The sequence below is a fragment of the Scyliorhinus torazame genome, chromosome 11, assembly GCF_047496885.1.
Source record: "Scyliorhinus torazame isolate Kashiwa2021f chromosome 11, sScyTor2.1, whole genome shotgun sequence".
NCBI lineage: Eukaryota > Metazoa > Chordata > Chondrichthyes > Carcharhiniformes > Scyliorhinidae > Scyliorhinus > Scyliorhinus torazame.
The window spans coordinates 219,506,797-219,525,289 of NC_092717.1; positions in this window are offsets into that span (position 1 = coordinate 219,506,797).

Sequence of the window (18,493 nt, forward strand, 5' to 3'; positions counted from 1 at the left end):
CCGGCGCCCACAGTTCCTCATACTCCCCCCCCCCCCCAAACGAGGGGAAGAGAGAAAATTTACAGGATTAAAGAGTTAACAATTGAAAAATCATCCCCCCCCCGTCGTCGTCCCACATAGTCACCCCACCACTTTGTCCCAGAAGCTCTTTCTCTCGCCAGACTATTCCAGCTTCTCGTCCACTATGAATGTCCACGCCTCTTCTGCCGTCTCAAAGTAGTGGTGCTTCCCTTGGTATGTGACCCACAGTCTCGCCGGTTGCAGCATTCCAAATTTCACCTTTTTGTGAAGCACCGCCTTAGCCCGATTGAAACTTGCCCTCCTTCTCGCCACCTCCACACTCCAATCCTGGTATACGCGGATCACCGCGTTCTCCCACCTGCAGCTCCGAGTTTTCTTCGCCCATCTTAGGACCATCTCTCTGTCATTATAGCGGTGAAACCTCACCACTATGGCTCGAGGTATTTCTCCTGCCCTTGGTCTTCGCGCCATAACTCGATAAGCTCCCTCCACCTCCAAAGGGCCCGTCGGGGCCTCCGATCCCATTAGCGAGTGAAGCATCATGCTCACATATGCCCCGACGTCCGCCCCCTCTGCGCCCTCGGGAAGACCTAAGACTCTTAGATTCTTCCTCCTCGAATTATTCTCCAGGGCTTCCAACCTCTCCACACACCTCTTGTGCTGCGCCTCGTGCGTCTCTGTCTTCACCACCAGGCCCTGAATTTCATCTTCATTTTCAGCAGCCTTTGCCTTCACGACCCGAAGCTCCAGCTCCTGGGTCCTCTGCGCCTCCTTTAGCCCTTCAATCGCCTGTAGCATCGGGGCCAACACCTCCTTCTTCAGCTCTTCCACACAGCGCCGCAGGAACTCTTGTTGCTCCGGGCCCCATATCGAACGGCCACCTTCCGACGCCATCTTGCTTCGAGCTTCCCTTCCTTGCCGCTGCTCCGAAGGATCCACTGCAATCCTGCCGCTATCCTCTCCTTTTTCCATCAATATCCGGGGGGGATTCCCTTCTATTTCACCGCACAGTGATTTTGGCCGTTTAAAATTGCCGTTGGGGCTCTTATCAAGAGCCCAAAAGTCCGTTCCAACGGGAGCTGCCGAAACGTGCGGCTTAGCTGGTCATCACCGCACCCGGAAGAGCCGAGATGCATAAAATTAAGAGGAGCATAGATAGAGTAGACAGGAAGGAACCTTTCCCCTTGGTGGAGGGATCAATGACCAGGGGGCATAGATTTAAGGTAAGGGGCAGGAGGTTTAAAGGGGATGTGAGGAAAAACCTTTTCACCCAGAGGGTGGTGGGAGTCTGGAACTCACTGTCTGAAAGGGCGGTGGAGGCAGAGACCCTCATAACATTTGCGAAATATTTAGATGTGCACTTGCGATGCTCAGGCATACAAGGCTATGAACCAAGCGCTGGAAAATGGGGTTAGAATGGTTCTTCATGTGCTGCTCCTGTTGCTAGAATGTCATCCAGGTAGACCACCAGGTAGGCCTTTATGCGTATTAATCGTCAAAACCTTTTGTGAATCTTTAACCAGCTCCAGGCATGTCAGAGGTTGAGTTTGGTGTACATGAGGCCCCACCAACTTCACATAAAGGTCTCCAACTCATGGAATTGGGTATTTGTCTGCTAACATTCCTGAGACTCGGGCCTGTCAAACTAATAGCCAATGTTGTTCCTCTGTTTAAGAAGGGTGGCAGGGATAATCCCGGGAACTACAGGCCGGTGAGCCTTACTTCAGTGGTAGGGAAATTACTGGAGAGAATTCTTCGAGACAGGATCTACTCCCATTTGGAAGCAAATGGACGTATTAGTGAGAGGCAGCACGGTTTTGTGAAGGGGAGGTCGTGTCTCACTAACTTGATAGAGTTTTTCGAGGAGGTCACTAAGATGATTGATGCAGGTAGGGCAGTAGATGTTGTCTATATGGACTTCAGTAAGGCCTTTGACAAGGTCCCTCATGGTAGACTAGTACAAAAGGTGAAGTCACACGGGATCAGGGGTGAACTGGCAAGGTGGATACAGAACTGGCTAGGCCATAGAAGGCAGAGGGTAGCAATGGAGGGATGCTTTTCTAATTGGAGGGCTGTGACCAGTGGTGTTCCACAGGGATCAGTGCTGGGACCTTTGCTCTTTGTAGTATATATAAATGATTTGGAGGAAAATGTAACTGGTCTGATTAGTAAGTTTGCAGACGACACAAAGGTTGGTGGAATTGCGGATAGCGATGAGGACTGTCTGAGGATACAGCAGGATTTAGATTGTCTGGAGACTTGGGCGGAGAGATGGCAGATGGAGTTTAACCTGGACAAATGTGAGGTAATGCATTTTGGAAGGGCTAATGCAGGTAGGGAATATACAGTGAATGGTAGAACCCTCAAGAGTATTGAAAGTCAAAGAGATCTAGGAGTACAGGTCCACAGATCACTGAAAGGGGCTACACAGGTGGAGAAGGTAGTCAAGAAGGCATACGGCATGCTTGCCTTCATTGGCCGGGGCATTGAGTATAAGAATTGGCAAGTCATGTTGCAGCTGTATAGAACCTTAGTTAGGCCACACTTGGAGTATAGTGTTCAATTCTGGTCGCCACACTACCAGAAGGATGTGGAGGCTTTAGAGAGGGTGCAGAAGAGATTTACCAGAATGTTGCCTGGTATGGAGGGCATAAGCTATGAGGAGCGGTTGAATAAACTCGGTTTGTTCTCACTGGAACGAAGGAGGTTGAGGGGCGACCTGATAGAGGTATACAAAATTATGAGGGGCATTGACAGAGTGGATAGTCAGAGACTTTTCCCCAGGGTAGAGGGGTCAATTACTAGGGGGCATAGGTTTAAGGTGAGAGGGGCAAAGTTTAGAGTAGATGTACGAGGCAAGTTTTTTACGCAGAGGGTAGTGGGTGCCTGGAACTCACTACCGGAGGAGGTAGTGGAGGCAGGGACGATAGGGACATTTAAGGGGCATCTTGACAAATATATGAATAGGATGGGAATAGAAGGATACGGACCCAGGAAGTGTAGAAGATTGTAGTTTAGTCGGGCAGTATGGTCGGCACGGGCTTGGAGGGCCGAAGGGCCTGTTCCTGTGCTGTACATTTCTTTGTTCTTTGTTTGTTTGTTAATCAAGAGTTAACCCTTAACAATATCAGCTGCCCACAGTCTCAAAGTCGAGGACTGGGGCGAGCACTCAGAGTTCAGAGTTCAATGCTTGGTTGCACGGAATCAAGAGGCAGTGGGCAAGCTTCTGTGCCGGACCCCACCGCCTGCCAGTCAGGATCCATTATTCCCAGGACGGACATCACCATCTCACCATCCGGTTGTCCCTGCGCATTAGGGATGTGAGAGCATTTCAACCTCTTGCCAGACCCCCCAGCGTGAGAGAGCATGAGGGAGGAGAGAACCAGACGGGAGCACAAAGGTGAGGCGAACTAGGCGAGGGCAGAGGCCGGGGCCAGTCATGGCGATGGGAGGGCACCTGAGCTGCCAGTGTGCGGTCATGGCTGGATAATGTCTGGGTCTGGCTGCTCTAGGCCCGAGAGACCAATGGGTAAGGGAAAGTAATTATGCTATCCAGCTGCGACACCAACCTGACTCTCTCTTTCTCTCTCGTCCCTCGCAGGAATCTGATCGATATTGGTATGGAGCCCGTGGAGCTGGCCATCCTACCAGTCACTGCACTGGAGGAGTGCAGGCTGCAGCAGCAACGTACAGTGGCACCGAGGGATACCCTGCAGAATGAGACCAGGGAGCCACAGGGCAGGCTCACGGACGGGAGACCACACCAACCGTGCAGGTGCCATGAAGGCACCAAGGGAGCCTTGAGTGTTCTTCATAGAATCATAGAAAAGTTACAGCACAGAAGGAAGCCATTCGGCCCATCTTGTCCGTGCCACCCCGAGGACACCCAGAGACCCTTTCTAATCCCACCTTCCCGCACCCGGTCCACAGCCCTGCAGCTTAGAGCACTTAAGGTGCAGATCCACGTACCTTTTAAAAGATATTAGGGTCTCTGCCTCCACCACCAACTCGGGCAGCGAATTCCGGAAACCCACTATCCTCTGCGTAAAAAATTCTTCCTCATGTCCCCTCCAAGCCTTCTGCCACTTGTCTTGAATCTATGTCCTTGGTTCTAGAATTCTCCACCAAGGGAGACACGGAGCAGTTGGACAAATTTGCCATTGAAGACACCGCCTCACCAGGGAGACTGTGACACATCCTGACAGACTTGCCGCCATGTGGCGGCTGTTATGGGCGAGGCGTTTTCAGAACCCCAAAATGTATCATGGAGTTCAACCAACCTCTCCCTTTAATGGGTTGTTGCTTTTGAAGCACACGGCTTGTTCTCCAGGTGTGATATTACAATTATGGGACACATGGGGCGTCATTCTCCGCCGGCGGGAGTCTCCGTTTTGCCGGCGCCCGGGGGTTTCCCGACGGCGTGGGGCTGCCCCACAATGGGAAACCCCATTGACCGGCCGGTGTTACGGAGACTCCCGCCGGCCGGTCGGGGCAGAAATGTGGCGGGGCGGGTAGGAGAATTTCGCCCATGGTCTTTAACACAAAACAATGTTTATTCTATGAACTCAACTTAACCTTTTGAATAAACATTGGATCCCTTAACACCCCTTACTTCAAGGATAACCCCAAAAATAATGCACCACTAAATAATCCCTCAAAATGTTCCTTCAAACATCCAAAAGGCTTCAAACCGTCAAAACAGTAACACACCAGGTCACAGTTAATATATATTTTCTGTTTTATGGCAGAGATATATCAGCTTGGTTGACTTCAGCTCCAGCACCTTGCTTTTCTTCCTGCAGCTCTCTGGAAACATACAGACACACACAAGCTGCTTTTTCAAACTGGCTTTCTCCCTTCAAGCAGCTCACAGCAAACGAGAATTTCTCAAGCTGCTGTCTCAAACTGGCTTTCTCCTTTTAAGCAGCTCACAGCAGAACAGCCAGGCACTATTCAGCTGCTCTCAGCAAAACTGAAACCAAAAGCAGAAGTGAGCTCAGCTCCCCCCAACCACTGACATCACTTCAGTAATATGATCAACTCCATTCCTTAAAGGTACATTGCTTAAACATCCATTTCTTAAAGGTACTCTCACATGACACATCCCCCCAAGAAAAAAAAACCCATCAACTTCAAGATGGTTTCATTTTTCACTTTTGCACCATCGACTAAGAAATGCACACAGTAAAAATACTTTTTCGTTTCACAAAAAAAGCCACACGCAAACAGGCATAATAATATAGTCAATTTTTCCCGTTCTTATTCCCCCAACAGAAAACATTTTCGATTGACAGTCTCTTTGAACAAGAAAGTCTCTGAACGATCCATCCATTCCTCTACTCCTCGGCATTTCTGTTTAGAATCAGATACTTTAGTTCAATCTGACCACAGGGTACCTTGCAATTCTCCAATACAGGAGCATTGGTGATCACAGCTGTCAGGCAGTAAATGCCTGTTGAAAGTCCACTGTCCATTGAAATTTTTGACATTTCTTTAGCAAGTTCATCAGTGGAGTAATCACGCCACAAAACCTTTGCACAAATGTTCGATCAAATTCATTCATGTTAAGAGATCGCATTATTTCCCTTTGTCTTGAGGGTATTGTGAGTACAGTAACATATTAACTGTGCATATCTGTAAAATAACAATCAGAGTTGACTTGCCAACCCATCAACGCACTTTCTTCATGGAGCATAAATTGTTGCTCCCTCTGAAATTTGGTATTCTGGCATTTGTCCTGATCAGTGCGAGATGAAAAGCTTCAGCAGCATGGCTCTTTATTTCCTGCAATGCTCAGGATGTTTATGTTACTGGGCTAATAACCCAAAATTAACAGACTTCAAGTCCCACCGTGAGAATTCATTCTTTGATTTACAAAAACAAAAACCGATAGCAGAGAAATTGACCATTTTATAGTTTGTCATAAAAACCCAACCAATGTCTGGTCTGATGTGATTCCACCCCAATACCAATGAGGTTGACTCTTAACTGCACTCGGGAAGTGAAATGCAAGCCACTCAGTCTGATGAAACAGCCCAGCTGGAATGGGCCACCACCACATTTCCAGGGATGGACAGTAGAGGCTGGTCTTGACAGTGATGCCCACATTCCAAGAATGAATGTTGAACAAAAAGGGTGGGAAGAGCTCATTAGAATGAGACAAGGCTCACATGGGGTATAAACTTTGGCATTCACCCGTTGGGCTGAATGGCTTGTAATTTATACTTAACAAAAAATAGGAAATCAGATTGTTGGCAATGGTTCAGATTGATATGTGGTAATTACCCTCGGCAATTCATTATTCTCGACACAATAGTCACAAAGGCTTCAGTGTTCTGAGTTGGTGAACTCCAGAGCAGCAGGTAATCCTGAGAGAACATATCAAAAAATCACCAATGCAGCTCAGAAATAAAGGTCATATTTTCGAGAATTGACTGTAATTTAATTTGGTGGCAGTGCACAACTAACATCCTGAATTCCACATTTACTTCGATCCCGATCAGACAAATTCACTTATCCTTGATTATGGCATAAGATGGATTCAACAATTACTTTGTGCGGCATCTTTAAAAAGCAGTGTAAGTTTAGTTTTTGTTTATTCCTTTATCAGAGTTACAAAGACAGAGCTCAGAGTGTGGACAGGGACAAATCCCTAATCCAGCTCCTTGCCTGCTCCAAAAACCAATTCAAATTGAATCCAATTCACGGTCCCCGGCTGGGATTCTCCGACCCCCGCTGGGTGGGAGAATCGCCGTGGCGCCGCGCAAATCGCGCCACGCCGCCCTGACGCTGGGATGCGATTCTCCCACACCTGGGCAGTGTATATGTCGTGTGTGTGCCGCGCGAATAGCGCCGGGCCGCATGGGGAATCGACGCAAACGGCCGTAGCGGCGATTCTCCAGTGGGCCAGCAATTCTCCGGGCCGGATGGACCGAAGTCCCGCCGGTGTGACCGGATTTGTCTCTGGGGTGGGGGAGGGGGGGGGGGGGTGGGGGGGTAGGGGGGGGAGGTGGGGGGGGGAGACCCCACACATCCACTGCCGGGGGTGGGGGTGGGGGTGGGGGAGGTGGGGGGGGAGACCCCACACATCCACTGCCAGGGGTGGGGGTGGGGGTGGGGGAGGTGGGGGGGGAGACCCCACACATCCACTGCCGGGGGTGGGGGTAGGGGTGGGGGAGGTGGGGGGGGAGACCCCACACATCCACTGCCAGGGGTGGGGGTGGGGGTGGGGAGAGGTGGGCGTGGGAGTGGGGGTGGGGGGAGGTGGGGTGGGGGGAGACCCCACACATCCGCTGGTGGGGGTGGGGGTGGGGGTGGGGGAGGTGGGGGGGTGGGGGGGGTGGCCCCGCACATCTGATGCCTTGTGTGGGGGTGGGAATAGGGGGAGATGGGGGTGGGGGTGGCCCCACACATCTGCTGCCGGGGGTGGAGGTGGGGGGTGGGGAGGTGGGGGGGGAGACCCCACACATCCACTGCCGGGGGTGGGGGTGCGGGTGGGGATGGGGGTGGGGGAGGTGGGGGGGAGACCCCACACATTCACTGCCGGGGGTGGGGGTGGGGGAGCTGGGGGTGGGGGTGGGGAGAGGTGGGCGTGGCAGTGGGGGTGGTGGAGGTGCGGGTGGGGGTAGACCCCACACATCCGCTGCCAGGGGTGGGGGTGGGGGGGGATGGCCACACACATCTGCTGCCTTGTGTGGGGGTGGGAGTGGGGGGGAGATGGGGGTGGGGGTGGCCCCACACATCCGCTGCCGGGGCTGGGGGTGGGGGGAGGTGGGGGTGGGGGTGGCCCCACACATCCGCTGCCGGGGGTGGGGGTGGCCCCACACATCTGCTGCCGGGGGCGGGGGTGGGGGAGATGGGGGTGGCCATGGGGGCAGTGGGGGCGCGGAAGGCTGCGGGGCGCCACGGCCCGCCATCGTCCACCCAGCCCGTCCGCCGTCATGGCCCACGGGGCCCGGCCATCCTGACGTTTGCCAGACCACCCCCCCCGCCTCCCCACCAAACCGCCGGCACCCATCGGCAGGTGGCTCCAGGGCGGCACACACGACTGCCCCCCTGTGAGGGCAGTGCCAGCGGATGGTGGCCCTGGCAGGGGGGATGGCCGACAAACGCCAGGGCACCGAGTGGGCGGGGGTGGGGCGCATGCTGGCAACCGGGCCTGCCATGCTGCCCATGGCACCTGGTCATGGAGGGGGTATACCGATGATGAAACCCTGTCTACTCCCATCCCCTACAGATCGTACAATGTTTCAGCCATCTTCCAGCGTTGTTGGCCGCTGTGGCGGGGGCTGCTGCCCTGCATGAGGCCCAGTGGGAGCTGGAGCACGGGCATGAGAGGGAGGTGGTGGAGCCAGCACTACAGCAGCGGGCCACAGTGGGGCACATGCCAGACTGCAGTGCCGCACGCCCGAGAGGCACAGGAGGGGCACCACCCCATGCGGGAGCCACTGCACGGGGATGCCGAGGGGGAGGAGGAGGAGGAGGAGGGTGTGCCAGGCCACACCGGCGTCCGATGCGGCACCGTGTGTACTGGCACTGCGTGTCCTTCAAGGACATCTCGGACAGGGCGTGCAGGAGGAGACTGCGAGACCGTCGCCCACATCTGCCATCTGATGGCACATCTGGCACCACGCTGGACCGGGAGTGGACATGCCATCCCGGTGGCCATCAAGGTGACGGTCGCCCTCAACTTCTTGGCGACGGGGTCATTCCAGTCACGGTGTGGGAACCTGTCCGGCATCTCCCAGGCATCGGTGCACAGGTGCATCCGGGCCGTCACCGACGCCCTGTATGACATCGCGAACCGGTACATACAGTTCCCTGCGGACCGCGCCCACCAGGATGCTGGCACAGCGGGGTTCGCCGCTGTTGCCCAGATGCCCATGGCGCAGGGGGCGATCGATGGAGTGCACATCGCCATGCGGCCCACCTCGGAGGAAAGGACCAAGTGCCTAAACAGGAAGGGGACACATTCAATGAACGTGCAGGTTGTCTGCGACCACAGGATGAGAATCCTGCCCGTCTGCGCCAGGTACCCAGGCAGTGTGCATGACTCCTTTATACTGGCCCAATCGTTCATCCCTGCCACATTCGAGGGACACCACCCCCGATGCGGGAATGGTTGCTGGGCGCCAGGGGCTACCCGTTGCGGTCGTGGCTGATGACGCCTGTACGGAGGCCACAGACCGACGTGGAGCAATGCTACAACGATGCCCATGCAGCGACCAGGAGTGTGGTCGAGAGGTGCTTTGGGCTGCTCAAGATGCGCTTCAGGTGCCTGGACAACTCTGGAGGGGCCCTCCAGTACCCGTCGGAGAGGGTCGGCCGCATCGTCGTGGTTTGCTGCGTCCTGCACAACATCGCCCAGCAGAGGGGCGATATGGTGGAGGAGGAGAAGGACGGTCAGGATGAGGGAACTGCCCAGATGAGGGTGGTGATGAGGGGTAGCCGATGCATGGGACATGGGGGATAGACGGGAACACGAGGCTGTCCGGTGCCGCCGGCTGGGCCAGGAGGCATGGGAGGCGCTGGTCGCTGCCCGTTTCGGCGACCACGGTGGGCGGCAGTAGTGATGGGTAGGGGCACAGGCAGCGGTTTCTGCACCTCCCCAATGGACGACCACCCTCACCTCCCCCACCCCCACCACCACCACAACACCCTCACCTCCCCCACCCCGAACCTCCTCACCACCACAACACCCACATGCACACCACCCCTCCATGACACATCCGCCTGCGGCACAACGGGATGGGGGCAAGGTCGATGGTGTATGCGGGTCTGGTACAAGGCATGGAGGATGATGACAACCCGCTCTGCGATGGGCTCCGAGCCATACATCGTTCGACAATGTCTGACTCATGGCCACATCACGACCCTCCACCTGGGTGGACTCTGCAGGCAGCCCTGATACTGCATCTCATGGCCCTGTCATATGGCCGGGGACGGGAACCGTGGGGGTGGGGGGACGTGCAGGCTGCACGCACCGGAGCCCAACCTCTACCGCAGCACCCCTCACACACACTGGCACACAGTCCCCACCCCACCCCCACACGCATCGGACAGAGAACAGAGGCAGTTTGCATAGGTGTGGAATGTGTTTAATAACAGACGGCTGCTCCTACCTCCACCTGCTGTACCGGAGCAGCTGTGCGGTGCGCACCAGTTAGTGTCCCAGACGTCTCACCACTAACATGGCCAACCGAGGTGAGTGTCTCTGCGATGGAGGGGGGTGGAGAGATGCTGTGACGCAACCTCAGTGTCTTCATCAGACCTGTGGTCGGGGGTCCCCTAGGGTGCCGTGTCCTGTCTGTCCGTCACCTCCGTGTTGGTGTCGTGTTGTGTCCTTTCATGTCTGTCTGTCCCCTATGTGCACCGTGTCCTGCGTGGTTGTGTCGTGTCTGTCTGTCCCCTGTTGTAGATCCCCAAATTTCTTTCTCTGTCAGTCTGGCCTCAATAAAAGTTGAGATGGATTCGCACGTAAAAAGAAGTTATTTATTTAGCTTGCAAGCTTGATTCATTTCATAGAAATATAAGAGACATCCAGTTTCCTATATCCCAGAAAGCGAATGAACAAAGAAACAAAGGGATCTCTGCAAATCAATTCAAATGGTATCAAGTTTCACATACTCGACGGACATAGGTCAGCCTATGTCCCTCCTGACCTGTTCGATCTATTCTGATTGGCTCACTTCCAATCCCTTTCTCTGGCCCCTATCAATGCAGCATCACTCTCATAGACACACCTCTTCCTGCTTTTTCCATGCGGTCTCAAACCCCTTTGTCCCTAACTGCAAGAATCAAAGTGGCTTATTTCTACATTACATTAACTAGTAACTCTAAAGTAACTATTTTATCTCACATTCGTCATTCCCTCCTTTTATCATTCCATGATAACCGAACTATCCAATCTATAGCTACGGTTCCCCATCTAAAAAGATCCGTCGCTGCATTTCCAATTCCTGTCTTAGCCCCCCTTCATCTGCCTCACCCTCATGGATTTTAACAGTTAAATTTTTTTTTCCGGTGATTGGGGCGGTGATCTGATCTAGTGCACCCCGCATTCTACCCATCACACATTTAAGGATGGCCAGGCCCACAAAGATGCAGCCGATAGCTACCACTAGATACATGGCCATATTTATCAACCAGTCCTTCCATCCTCCAAATCCCCAGTTACCCCAAGAGTCAGGATCCTGCATCCCGTCCAAGTGATCCCGTATGCGATCCATAAATTTAGTAATGTTAGCGGTCAAGTCCTGAACACCCATGATACACTTGCCCTGTACTATGGCGCATACCCCACCCTCATGGGCCAGAAGATAGTCAAGAGCATACCGGTTCTGCATTGCAAACAACCGTAGCTGAGACAACTCCTTAGTCATTGCCCCGAGGGCTCCCAAGGTTTCATTTCCCAAGATGGTAAGGCCGCAAATAAAATAATTCCGATCACTAACAGCCAAGGAACCCCCCACACCTCCCAGTATCAATACGCTCAGAATGCCCCACCCGGCTGAGTGGCCCCGGTTGGGTGCAAGAACCTGAGGTTTTTTCCAGTTCTCGCAAAATTCAGCAGAGACTGCCCGGCGTGCTAACTGATTATGCAGGTTCCACGCCGAAGGGCAGGGGACTGTGGTAGGGACTAGAGTCCCTATAGCAATTCGGCGGGGAAATGGGGGTGACAAAACGTTGGTCGCCGTACCATTAAATAAAAAGTAGTATCCTTGTTCCGTGTGGAGACTAGCATCACAATCAGCATATCGGTTGCGTAAGGACCTCCCAGTAGCCCAGTTTATCCAACTTTGAAATGCCCATTCGGGCCGCCCAGCAATGCGGAAAGCCCTAGTCCCAACAGTGATATGAGAGACATTCGCCCAGCCACAGAGGAGCTGGAGGCCGGCGTTCAATGGAACGCAAGTGATGTTGTAACAAACGCATTGGCCAGACGCCTGGGTGATATGGCACCTCCTGTCCGTACAGGTGGGAAACAGACATGTTATATTTGTGTCCACCTCTACCAGCAAACAGCCATATCCTTCACTGCTGAAGCAATTCTCGTACGACCGGGAATCCCTATTGGGAGTGAAGTGGCTAGGTATGTACGCCCTCCACCGTCGCAGCCTATCGTACTGTGAATGGGAATTATCCCGAGGGAGGGGAAGGCAAATAGCCGGTGGTGCTGAATCCGGATCATAAGGAAGAGTGACGTGCTCGGGCAATGGCTCGGAACGCTGACAATGAACCACCGTTTGGGGAGTGCCCCAAAGCGGTGAAACAGAAAATAACCTAGACACCGCTGCGGGGTTTGGGTAGCAGACAACCCGTCCCTGGCCATACAGACGGTGGTAAATCTGGTAGAAGAGATTCATACTACCCGGGTTTTCCTCAGTTTGGCCTTTTAATTATCTTAAGTGTATCTCCCGGTAACCTACGTTCTAGCTGTACTTCCCTTCTCACACGCCCCGTCCTCTCTCTAGTCCCTTTCTCTTTCTCATGGTCTCTTCCTACACTCTTCTGACAGCCTGATGTTACCTTTATTGTACCACTTTTAACACATCCAAAATCAAATTTACATGTATTCCAAAAACAAGGCAATGTCCATATAATGTTCCCTTCCCATCGCCGGGACCGGTGCAGCTGCTTCATGACTCCCGCATTCTCCTTAACTTTGATGACCTTCCATGAGTCGATACCATGTCCTCGTATATGGGGGCAGTGAAGAACATCACCTTTGCATAGGTGATGTATCCTTGTAGATTGGTTGGGGCTACACAGATACATAATATTCCCCTTTTCCATGTCCATCGCCAATAACACGCCAAGCGAAGTGAGGCCAAATATCAGACAGACGATGCGTAGCCACTCCATCATGCTCCACACCTGTAAAATAGCACTGGAGAAGGGAGGCAGGTTAGTATCCGACCTTTTACAGTAGTGGAGATGGACCCAATTTACAGTGATGTAGGTGGACCCAAGCACTTCGCCCCTCCACTTTAACTGCTGTGGGAGTGGTAAGGAGAACTTGGAAGGGCCCGTCCCATCGCGGCTCCGACCCCTTCCTAGCCCAATTTTTGACCATGACATAACTACCGGGCTGGACTGAAAGTGAGCTAAGTACTGGGGGCAATGGCTCGTGAGCCGCGCGGACTTGGCCATGGAGTTCCTTGAGCACTTGCGTAAGGGCTAGAACATAGGTGGTAATTTCTTCAGTCATCTGATGAAACTGAACCCGTCTGGGAACCTGCAGGCTCCAAGGAGTTCTAAGAGGCCTGCCATAAAGAATCTCGGCGGGAGAGAGCCGGGCTGGTCCCGCAGGTGTAACCCGCAGCTGGAAGAGGGCAATGGGGAGCAACTTAAGCCATGTCAGCCCCGTGTCTGCTCTTAATTTAGCCAATTTAGTTTTGAGGGTCTGATTGTGTCTCTCAACCACCCCGGCTGCCTGCGGTCTGTAAGCACAGTGTAACTGCTGGCGTATGCCCAACTGGGAGCAAAACTCCTTGTTAATTTGTCCAATAAAATGAGGCCCATTATCAGAACTTAACTGAGCTGGTATACCGTACCGGGGAATGATTTCCCTCATCAAGACTTTAACCACAGTAGCAGCTTTATTATCGATAGTCGGATACGCCTCGACCCATCTGCTGAACACATCCACAATGACCAAAACATATTTGTAACATTGACACCTTTCCAACTCAATGTAATCCATTTGGAGCGTCTCAAAGGGACCACTGGGCAACGGGGTTTGCCCCTTCCCACAAGGGATACCTTTTCCGGTGTTATATTGCTGACAAATCAAACACCGATTACTGATACTTTGGGCCAACCCCTGCATTTTAGGGTGCCACCAAGTGTCCAGCAACAAATCACTAGTCCCTCGAGCCCCACAATGAGTTGCAAAGTGTACACATTCAATGACCCATAAAGCCAGCACATCAGACATACAAGTCTGATGTGCTGGCGTGGTCCATAAAGAGGAAACAGAATCATATGTACAACCTAACCGTTTCCACATTTGTTTATCACTCTCAGGAGCGTCCTCCTGTAACCTTATGACGTCTTGGATGGTTGGCATTGGCTTGTCAGAAGCAGACACATTCATAGTAGATCGTTTAGTCTGACTTAACATTTTAGGCACCATCACTTGCTGAATTTGTGCGGCTGTGCGCGCTGCACAATCTGCTCGTTCATTACCAACGTCAACTGGGGTTGTACCATTCGTGTGGGCAGCGCATTTAATAACGGAAATCTGCGCTGGCAGAAGGAGGGCCTGCAGTAGGTCATTAACTAAACCCCGGTGGGATATTTGACCACACATAATCATGTCAGGTTGTTCTGACGAAATGTCACTCAAATCGCCCCTTATTGTGGTAGTTTCCTGAATCAAGGCTAAACAGTCGTGGCCAGGTGCGTCTTCATGGACAGGGGGACCACTAAGAAAACAGGCTGGATTGATAGTGGTACAGTATTTAAATGTCAGACGTGGATTGTTCAAAAGGTATATCTCATACCTATTCTGACGAGCTGCGGTAAGATGCTGACCATTCGCCCCATATCCCTGGCATGGTACTGGTCATGGACCTGACGTGTAATATGAGGGCTTACCGAAGCTGACTGTGGCCATAAATGTGGTGATATTGTAACAAAATCGGCTGTACCTTCTTTTCCCGTGACTGTGGCTGTAACCTTGACTGGCCATTCGGTCTCGAGTAATGGCCGGTATTTGTCCTCCAACTCCCTGTTTCGTCCAGTCCTGTCATAGGCCAGGGTAACGTGATGCAGTGACTGTTCAACGTCTAACGTCCACCACTGGGGGGGTGATAGAAATATAGCACTGTTGTCTCATCCTCCTCTTCGCTGATCCACCCACCCAAAGTCACTATATTGGGGCTCCTGCTGGTAAACTACCATTTCTGCCGCTTGTTGGGGTCGCAGATCATCCTTTTTCATTACATACTCAGTCTTAACCTTTGTAACTGAGCCTCCTTCTTGGCCTACACCCTCCTTCCAGTAAAATCTGACTGCCCTTGCCATCTGGGAAGGGTCGTTCTCTGTCCAATTCATGTTATTACATTTCACAGCAGTAACCACAGAAGGTGGTAGGCAATGCATTAACATAGCACAGTATTGAGGGGAATTCTGACCATTTTGATACAGCAAATCGCCTGACTGCCCCCGGTAGATTTCATTAAAACGCCCCAGAAATTCCTCTGGCTCGTCAATCTTCCTAGGTTTTAGGTCTAAGATAACGGAAAGATTTATGGGCCTTTGAAATGTGCTATTCAACGCATTCAAGATCTGTGTCCTTCTTTTCTCTATTTGCTCTCTTTTTTTTAAAACTTAAAAATGTTTGAAAATTCAAATTGAATTACTGTAACTTGCAAGCTTAGCTCTGATCTCAACTCAGAACTAAATTTACAATTTGCTTAACACAAACTTGTATAACATTTACAACTTAATTATTTCTTTATCTTAACAATTTTTCTTTCAACAAGTCTTTTTTTCTTTTACATACACATAAGTATTAGCAAAATCAACTATCATCTCCAGATTGACACTTTTTAAAATGGTGTCCATGATCTTCTTTAAGTTTCTATTAATCTCCAGATAAAATGAGATAAACCTTATTTCAAGTAAGTAAAACTTAAGATTCTGGCAATTTCAATCAATTGCTTTCGAAAATAATAACTTTTATCAAAGAGGTGGAGAAACCCACTGGTTTCCTTTAATTAATTCAAAACGTAACTTTGCTGGTGTTCACTGACTCAAAGGAAAGGTATCCGATTACACTACGGCTGCTGCTGTTATCTCAAAGCCTGAGTGAGAAGCACTGTCTGTTTTCAACTCCGCCTGCTGCTGTTAACCCTTTGAGAGACTTCTGCTTCAACCAATATGCAGCATTCCTCACAATCTCAACTAGACCTCGGAACTTTACAGTCCAAGGAGACAATTTTAGCTTAATCAACTATATATTTAAAACACTCTCACATAGAGTTGAACCATCTTCAGATTTAAAAACAGTTATACTGGACTGAACCTTCATTAATGAAGTCACATCAGCCTCTGAACCCATATAATAGACTGAACCTTCATTAATGAAGTCACATCAGCCTCTGAACCCTTAGAATAGACTGAACCTTCATTAATGAAGTCACATCAGCCTCTGAACCCTTATAATAGACTGAACCTTCATTAATGAAGTCACATCAGCCTCTGAACCCTTATAATAGACTGAACCTTCATTAATGAAGTCACATCAGCCCCTGAACCCATATAATAGACTGAACCTTCATTATTAAAGTCCCATCAGCCCAAAACCCTAACCCAAGCCGAAACAACAATATGAAATCCCATCAATTAAAGTGCTAATCCCCAGACTGACCTGTGATTTCGTCGAGGCGGTCTTTCTGTGCCAACCGCGAGTGACCAGACTAATCAGACGATAAGAAGAGGGGAACAATCAATGCGCGGTCGTTTTCCAGTTCTACATTGAGGGCCCTTTGTACCCCATCCTCCTGTTCATAATCAGTCTAATTCTGATTTCGCAGTTGGATCAGGATCGCCCTGAGAAATCCCGGTTTTCGGCACCAAATGTAGATCCCCAAATTTCTTTCTCTGTCAGTCTGGCCTCAATAAAAGTTGAGATGGATTCGCACGTAAAAAGAAGTTATTTATTTAGCTTGCAAGCTTGATTCATTTCATAGAAATATAAGAGACATCCAGTTTCCTATATCCCAGAAAGCGAATGAACAAAGAAACAAAGGGATCTCTGCAAATCAATTCAAATGGTATCAAGTTTCACATACTCGACGGACATAGGTCAGCCTATGTCCCTCCTGACCTGTTCGATCTATTCTGATTGGCTCACTTCCAATCCCTTTCTCTGGCCCCTATCAATGCAGCATCACTCTCATAGACACACCTCTTCCTGCTTTTTCCATGCGGTCTCAAACCCCTTTGTCCCTAACTGCAAGAATCAAAGTGGCTTATTTCTACATTACATTAACTAGTAACTCTAAAGTAACTATTTTATCTCACATTCGTCACTGTGTGCTGGTGCCCTGTGTCGTCGTGTCATGTCTGTCTGTCCCCTGTGCGCTGGGGCCCTGTGTGGTCGTGTCTGTCTGTCCCCTATGTGCCGGTGTCCTGCGTGGTTGTGTCGTGTCTGTCTGTCCCCTGTGTGCTGGTGCCCTGTGTCGTCGTGTCGTGTCTGTCTGTCCGCTGTGTGCTGGTGTCCTGTGTCATCGCGTCGTCACTGGACTGGGCCGGAGGGCTGTTGTTGGAGCTGCCCTCCCCGTCGCTGCTAGAGTTCCTGTGGGCTGCCCACCCAGGCACTGGCCGGGGGCGGTGTCTGCCAAGTGTGTCCGGTTAGTCCGCGTCGGCTGGCATTCCAGGTGCTGGATGCGGGCGCTGTCTGCCTGGTGGGCCCGGTTGGTCCGCGTCTGTATCCGAGCAGACGCCGGATTGTGGTGACTAGGAGCTTTTCACAGTAACTTCACTGCAGTGTTAATGTAAGCCTACTTGTGACAATAAAAATTATTATTATAATTACAAATGAGACATACCAGTCATTACACCTGACCTCACGCTCAGCTTAGCCAAAAGGCCGAGAAGCGATACAGTATAAATTTAGGAAAGACACTTGGAGTCCACACCGAGTAAAGTAAGGAACTTAGTTTTATTTATCTCACAATATGAGATATATTTACGATACAATATATACACAGCCCGGTATTATTCACAATACAATATATACACAGCCTGGTTTTATTAACAATACGATATATACACAGCCCGGTTTTATTAACAATACGATATATACACTGCCCAGTTTTATTTACTACACGATATATACACAGCCCGGTTTTATTCGCAATACGATATATACACTGCCTGGTTTTATTAACAATACGATATATACACAGCCCGGTTTTATTCGCAATACGATATATACACTGCCTGGTTTTATTTACAATACAATATATTCACTGCCCGGTTTTATTAACAATATGATATATACACTGCCTGGTTTTATTAACAATACGATATATACACTGCCTGGTTTTATTCGCAATACTATATATACACTGCCTGGTTTTATTAACAATACAATATATTCACTGTTCGGTTTTATTAACAATACGATATATACACAGTCTGGTTTTATTAACAATACGATATATACACAGCCTGGTTTTATTAACAATACGATATATACACAGCCTGGTTTTATTCGCAATACGATATATACACTGCCCGGTTTTATTCACAATACGATATATACACTGTCCGGTTTTATTCACAATACAATATATACACTGCCCAGTTTTATTTATTATACGATATACACCCTGCCCAGTTTTATTAACAATATGATATATACACTGCCTGGTTTTATTAACAATGCGATATATACACTGCCTGGTTTTATTAACAATACGATATATACACTGCCTGGTTTTATTAACAATACGAT